Source organism: Solanum pennellii, chromosome 4 (genome assembly GCF_001406875.1).
Source record: "Solanum pennellii chromosome 4, SPENNV200".
In the NCBI taxonomy this organism is placed as follows: Eukaryota; Viridiplantae; Streptophyta; class Magnoliopsida; order Solanales; family Solanaceae; genus Solanum; species Solanum pennellii.
Genome location: NC_028640.1, coordinates 66,876,580 through 66,884,294, shown reverse-complemented (window position 1 = coordinate 66,884,294; position 7,715 = coordinate 66,876,580). Strand labels below are relative to the sequence as shown.

The 7,715-nt window shown below is 32.2% G+C and overlaps 1 long non-coding RNA gene across 1 annotated transcript; it reads right to left on the bottom strand.

Moving 5' to 3' along the window:
- Positions 1-927: 927 nt before the first annotated feature.
- On the bottom strand, positions 928-7,274 carry LOC107016963. The gene is made up of 5 exons (XR_003577804.1): positions 4,634-7,274; positions 3,469-3,512; positions 1,831-1,954; positions 1,527-1,760; positions 928-1,034 (listed from the first exon to the last, which is right to left on the bottom strand). It is a non-coding gene; the product is annotated as an uncharacterized LOC107016963 (long non-coding RNA).
- Positions 7,275-7,715: the final 441 nt, after the last annotated feature.

Below are 7,715 nucleotides of genomic sequence, written 5' to 3'. Positions count from 1 at the left end.
AATTGTACTTAATGTATGATAAATTATACGTAAACGAATATAATTGTATCATAATAAACTTATATTAAAAAAAAATAGATGTTAAATTTGTAAAAATTAGTCACCTTATTAAGACGTGAAAATAAGAATATAATAGTAGTTGGGTGAAATATGTACTAATATGTGATGTGTAATGAAAATATATGCATAGAGTTTACAAAATAAATGATACTAGGTGTTTAAATATTACGTAGAGTTTGTGGTCTTAAATATATTTATTATAAAGTGTTGTATGTAAGTCTGTTTAAAACATATGAATATTTATTATTTTTGTTTACATGTAGAGATAAGTTAACAATAGATTAAATTTAAAACAATATGCGTAAATTGTAGGAATTTATAAATAATAAAATAAATAAATAATATGTAGTAGATAAAAATAATAGATTATGTAGAGAGAAGTATAGAATATATACCTTTATATGTATGACATATATATGTATGTACCTCGTTTTTGGACCTGTTAGATATATAAAATCTTGAAATAGTATGTTAAGGGATTAGAATATTTAAGGCAATATTTGATTTAAAAATAAAGAGTAACCAATATATGTTATAACTAGGTAGAGGTGGCCCGTGCTTGCACGGGCCCAACATTGAAAGATTTTTGTTAGTTAGATATATGTATATATATATATATATATATATATATATATGTTTTAAATTTTCTGCTATTTTTATTACGATTATACAATGAAAGATGTCTAAGGGCTTGTCTAAGACCTCTGAGAGGTCGATAACGCCGTGTGAAGATTCGANACGTCATTCAGAAAGCACCTGTGAAGTAAGATGGAAAATGAATTTAGTATATAGTTATGGAGAGGAGTTAATGTTGAGTATAGTACTGGTTTGTTTAAGGATTTATCATTGATTGCAAGATTTAAGTACCTGTCAATTTCTTATAACTATGCAGCAAAGTCCATGCTATCAGCACCAAAAGTGTACGCCATCAAGACAAAATGGTGTTGCCAACCATATTACAAAAAAGTATTACACTATAACAAAAGGAGAGTATCAAATCTTATCCAGAAAATCATAATCAAACACCTTGATATTATAACCCAATTCAAAATATTTCAAAACTCCCCATCAATTCGCATTTCTACCTCTAACTCAACGTCTGAAATTTGACTCCATGTTCTAATCTACCAAATTATCAGCAATCAGCAATCAAACTGAAACACATTTCCTAATGCAACACACATCCTCTTTCTACAAATAAATCTATCAAACGTAACAGATTTGATAGATTCCCTTCAGCAATAAATAGGGATACAAGCTGTAACCACATTTGTTATATTTCCAGAGGAACAAAATTTAATCATAGCATATTATCAAAAACATATTTTCCTATATAGATCTAACCCAGAATTTACATATAACATCATAAACAAATCCAAAAACAAATGCAAGCATTAGTTTTAAAATTAATAGGACAAACAACATTTATTGCTGCATAGCAATTGAGAGTCGTGTAGAGAGAATACCTTTTAGTCTTCTTTTATCATGATTTGCTTCAGCTTGCGTTTACTGCTTTCTGGAGTTGTTGGTGCGTTGATGGGCAGTGGCAGATTGCTAGCTATATCTGTCTCGATGATTGACATGATAAACAGTTTTGCTGAAGATGCATCCTTGTTTTTGGCAAACAACTTCTTTATTTGGACGGTGAATGTCTTGCCTAGCAGTTTGTGTTGCACGGATACGAGTGACAACAGTTGTTTCTGAAAGATGGAAGAACTCATGTAAGATTAGATTTTTAAGGAATAAACAAGAGGTTGTAGAGTGTTTTACCTTGATGCAACGTATGTCATGAATTTCTGCTACAGTTAGAGACAATAGTTCTTCTCCAATTTTATCTGAAATCATGGCTGTTGTTGAACCAGTATCATCCTTGATGGTTACTTCAAACTGGCATCTGAGCAAAAGTCAATATGTTTATGTTCAATAATAATTTTTTAAATTGAAAATTAAGGTAACACTTACGCACCAGTACTACTGCTAATTAAGTATCATTTCAATATGATTATTGATTAGCTTTTTAATAGTACTGAATTAGCAACAAGAACATGTGACAGGTGTTGAGAGGGAAAGAATGAAATAATAGTAATTAATGTAATGAATAATATAGGGTCATGGATAAGCACAAGCACAAGCACGTTGTATGTGGTATCATTCTTTTTGTTCTTCTTTCGTTCTCCGAATTCTCGTTGTGCTAGCTTGGAGAAGTTCACCTACTATTACAGTTTAGTATGTATTTTATTTTCCACCTGAACAGCTGACTCATTTTGACACAAACTGAATGTTTGACACTGTCAAGTTTTGGATGTATGTAAATTGAGCAATAGTAATATACAGAAGTAACAATCTATAAAGATCAAAGAGCAAGCCTGAAGAATAACTGGGGATGTTGAAACTGTGAGATTATTCATTGCATTTCGCAATAGCCAAATGTTGCAGCTTTAGACAAGGCTCATTTGTCGATTTCTGTAATTGACATATGTCAGGAACTTCTAAGTTTATCAACCACTCTGTACAAACTCTTTCAAATCGCTTCCTATAAACAGAAAAATACTCGAATGTAGTAGACCGTCTAAACTACCTCACAAAGGACTCGTGCATAGCATAATCTGTCAATATAGTTCTGCTTTTATCATCTTTTGTTAGTTTATGGTGCTGAATTATTTTCTTTCAGCTAGCTCTTCTGCTGCGTATTTGTTCCTGTATTGACTTCTCAATTATTGTTTGTTTTGGATTCAACAGTTCAATTGTTTTGGTGAGGTTGGTTCCTTATTTACTATAACATCTATGCCTAAACCCCGAGCTGGTTTCCTGATTAATTTATCAACAAATCTGCTAGGATTATGGTTGCTTCTCATATATGCTGCATCATTCCGTGTGTTAGTGTCTTTGTGGGTGCCTAAGCATTCCATCACTTAACAAACTAATATATAACTTGGTGATTATCTGCTTAAACAGAATCGTGTACCTTGGTAATTGTATGCTTGGATAAAATCATCATTCATGCAGTATCGATGTTGATGAAACATGGCCATCCATTCTCTTTTAGATATTAGGACATAATTTTGCAATTTGAAAGTTTGAAGCTCGAAATTTTCAGTTCCTTTGTCTTTTTCTTTTTTAGCATCAGTTCTTTAATCAGAAGATAGGTTCCTTTTGTACCAGTGATTGGGTTAGATATGTTCCAAAGTATAACTCAACTAAGCAGAAACAATACATGAAAATAGCTTAAAACAGAACAAAAAAGCACAAAGTTTGAATCTTTAAACTCAGAATCAACAAAGTAACCCCAATATTAAACCAACAAAACAAATTACCAACTCACCAACTACACAGAACAAAACAGTATGAAATTAAACCCCACATCAAGTCAAATGAAGAACTGAAACCATAATAACAAAGAGCTCATACCTTTATGGAAAAATCAAGAAAGGCCTTTGGGCTTAAAAGGGTCTCTGCAACAATGAATTCAAGAACAAGAACACGTTTTACACAGTGCAGATTTGCGGTAAATTAAAAGTAAAAAAATATTCTGTAAGTAAATTTCTTGTCCCTATCCAATACTCAATCTATATTTTCTCAAGATTTTGTTCTGCTCTTTTCAGAGTTTCAATATTCTTTTTGTCTGCTCCATTATCTCCTTATGAAATATGGCTCATTTCACACTCTAGGTGGTAAAATTACTGATCATGTCTTTCTAGTGTGAAATTGAGGCTACCCCTTTCTTCCCTTTTCCCCCTTTTTAATATGCTTTGACTGAACTATTATGTGTTTCGAATTCTTGATGTTACTGCTTACTATGTATACTTAATTTCTGTTTACTAAATTTTTCCTATCTCTGCCTAGCAGTGTCAAGATTGCACATTTTTGTACCCAAGTTCACTATGAGACTATTTTGGACACTAATTTTAGTAGTTCTCTACAATGGGTGTTCTTCAGAGGGGGTTAATTCAACTCTTTCTGCAAGGCCTAAAGTTGTGAACATTGGGTGTATGGTGTCTTTCAATACAGTTGTTGGGAAAGTTACTAAAGTTGCTGCGGAAGCTGCCGTTGAGGATATAAATTCCAATCCAGATGTTCTTGTTTTGTAGCCCAAACACAACCTGATTAAAATACAACCAAAATTTACTGCATGTGAAAATATATGGGTTTTTCATACATGAACAAAGTGGAAGACCAAACTAACACTACATCTGACAAAAGAAAAGCAAAAGTTAGTGCATGTGAAAATACATAGGTTTTTCATACATAAAGAAAAGAAGACAACCAGAAATTTGAAAGAGGAATTCAAAAAACGCCCAAATGGATTAACATTATTGGGATTTTTGTAACATGGAACAAGAATCACATACCCAAATCAAATTTGGGTATCACATACCGAAATCAAATTTAGGTATATCACCCACCTAAATCAATCTGAATGAGCCAACCAAAAGGATAATCCAACATCAATAACAATTCCAAATGAAAAAATAAGTGAAAATTTTACACACCCAGATCAAATTTAAAACCAGAACATTGATTGAAAGGAAGATGAAGGAAAAAGAAAGCTTAATTGAGACATGTAAAACATTACCTGGAGAAGGCTTGAGAAGGCTGAAGAGAGTGAACTTCCATGTGTAAATAGTGAATTGAAGCATTAGGAGGAAGACATAGGAGGAGGAAGACATGCATTTTCATTTTATCAGAAGAAGACACGTTAGCTGAGAAAATGAAAAGGCAAAATAGATTAACAAAGAAAAGACAGCTAACCATATACTTGTAAAGACCAAAATAACCCTTGAAGCAAGCATTGTAAAGACCAAAATAGCCCTTGAAGCAAGCATGTTGATTATGCCTTTTCTAATATAGGAGTAAAGTGGTGATAAAAAAGGGTTAACTATTGGGACTTATTTTATAACTAAAATTTTTATGTCATTTTTGTTCATAAAAACATAGCGCCTAATTTTCAAAATAAATTTCAAGACAAGTAATTATTTTAGCTAACATATTTTCAACATATATTTCAAGAAAATTAATTATTTTAGCCTAACATATTTCTAAGGGTGATTATTTTAGCATATAAACTATTTTTAAAGTTATTTGGCAAACAGTTAGGCATACATGATATGTTCAACCCTTTTGAAACTTTATTTGAAAAATTCTTAAACTATAAGACCCTTTCAACTTAAAAGACCTTAAAGATTGTTGTAGGTAAAAAAAGTGTCAACCCATTTTAAGAAGATATTTTTTATATCTTTGTTTCTAAAGTTGTTTCAACTAAATTTACAAGCATATAATGTTAACTCACATAAATAAACGTCAAAAATAAAGGACAAGCAATATATTCAAATTTGTAATTAAAAGCTAGTCGACATATCAAAACAATATAATTAAAGCAACAAAAGAAAGACTAAGAAAATATTAGACTCCTATTTATGAGACTCCAAGCATTGCGGTGATAATAATTTGTTGTTGGCCTATTATCTTAGGCCAATAACGAGTTTCAAAGTAGAAATTCTAGCTTGTGTTGAGCAGCAAACAAGAGTTTTGACGTCAAGATATTCCACCTTCAAACCTACTCCAACTCGAAGCCAAACGAAAAGCAGAGAGGTAAAAGAAAAATCAGAGGAGCTATTTTATGATTCTTGATTGATTATTCAATGTTGTTCCATCCGTTTTCTTTATGAAGGATTGATTTTTCTCTCCTCCTCCTTTCTTTCTTCTTCTCCCTTTCTCTTTTTTTCCTAATCTTTCTCCTTCCTTCTCCCTTTCTCTAGTCTCTTTCTCCTCCCTTCTCCCTTTCTCTCCTCTCTTTTTCTTCCTCTCTTTTTTTCTCGTTCTTTCTCCTCCCTTCTGCCGTCTCTTTCTCCACGTCTCCCCTCTGTTCGATGTCAATGGTTGTCTTTTATAGACAAATTTGGTGAAGGCTTCAGACCCATTAGATTAAGAGCTAAGCAAAAATCTGATGGTTCTTCGCGTCCCCCATAATTTCAGGTCTAACAATAGTGATGATCAAGATTTTCTAGGCCTGCTTCGATCAGAAAAAGAGATATAAATGACATAAAGTTGATGGGAAGGGGCCATGATTGATGGTCAGCGGTTCAAATCCGCCGGATATTGCATTTTTTCCGGTGGTGCATAGACGTTCTCGGCAAACGCAATGGGAGAGGAGAGGAGCGTTTGGGAAGAGGCGTCTGGGGAAGGACGAGCGAATCTGGGGAAGAAAAAAAATCTGCAAAAGATGATGGGTTGTACTATTTTTGGGAAAGATGAAGAGGCATAGAGTTTAATTTGAGAACGATCGGACAATTAAAATAAATTAGAAATTAAAAAAAAGTATTATATATGGGAAAAGGACCAGAAATACCCCTAGACTATATGAAAAAGGTCCAAAAATACCCCTCATCCGCCTATTGAGTTAAAAATACTCCTCAATCCACCTATTGGGCTAAGAATATCCCTCAATCCACCTATTTGGTCTATTTCTACCTTTAATACTAACAATCTTTTAAATATGTATATATTATTATTATTATTATTATCACTTATTAGGTGTCAATTTCTTATTGGATAAATTGAATCCCAATCCATTTTTTCTACCCACCCATTTTAGTGTCCATGACCCAAACTCATTTAGAGGACCCATTAAAAAAATAAATTGATTGATTGATTTTTTCTCCCTTTAACTCTAAGTCTCTTTCTTCTTTCCTCTTTTCTTATTCAAAACGATTTTCAGTCAAATGATGGAAATTTCGGAAAAAATGCCCTGTTCAACACTTCTACATCTCTTAGCTTTTCAATAGGTACAACCAGGGTTTCATACTCATGCAAGTACATTCCCAATATCTCCGAGGGCAATTCGCAGTGTTTATATTGAAAATCAACTCCTAATTTAAGAGATTTTAGCAAAAGACCAATAAGCTTTTGAGATCATGCAGATGTAGATCAATTAGCCTGTCCAAATTTCCTATTAACTTATAGATTTACGTCCACCTAGCCGCGAAGTATCAATACTTGGTGAACGATTGAAGTTTGGAGTTCTTCTGAGTTGATTGCACTTAGAGAGATCCAGATTTTATTTTATTTATATTTTTTGCAAACTAAATATAATTTCAAGTAAGGTTTTCTTCCCATCAGTCGCAAAAACAGCACACACGAAATTGTATTGCACTGAACATTGTAACATTTGACTGAAAAAAGTCTTGAATTTTTTTAATAAGAACAGAGAAAAATTTAATGAATCTTCTAATTGAGTTTGGGTCATGGACACTAAAATGGATGGGTAGGAAAATATTAAATAGGTTGGATTCAATTTATCCAATAAGAAATTGACACCTAATAAGTGATAATAATAATATATACATGTTTAAAAGATTGTTAGTTTTAAGGGTAGAAATAGACGAAAAAGGTGAATTGAGGGGTATTTTTAACCCAATAGGTGGATGAGGGGTATATATATATATATATATATATATATATATTTTTACAATAATTTGATTATAACTTAAAAAGCAAAGTGAAAATTGATATTCAATTTACAAAGAAGGTCAATATGAATTTGAAAGTCAACTTCTTCTTTCTTTAGAGAAAAACAAAAAGAAGAACTTCTTCCTTTTATTGAATTTTGAAAGACAAATGAAAGATACTTCCACGAGTAATAATCATTGACTATTGAA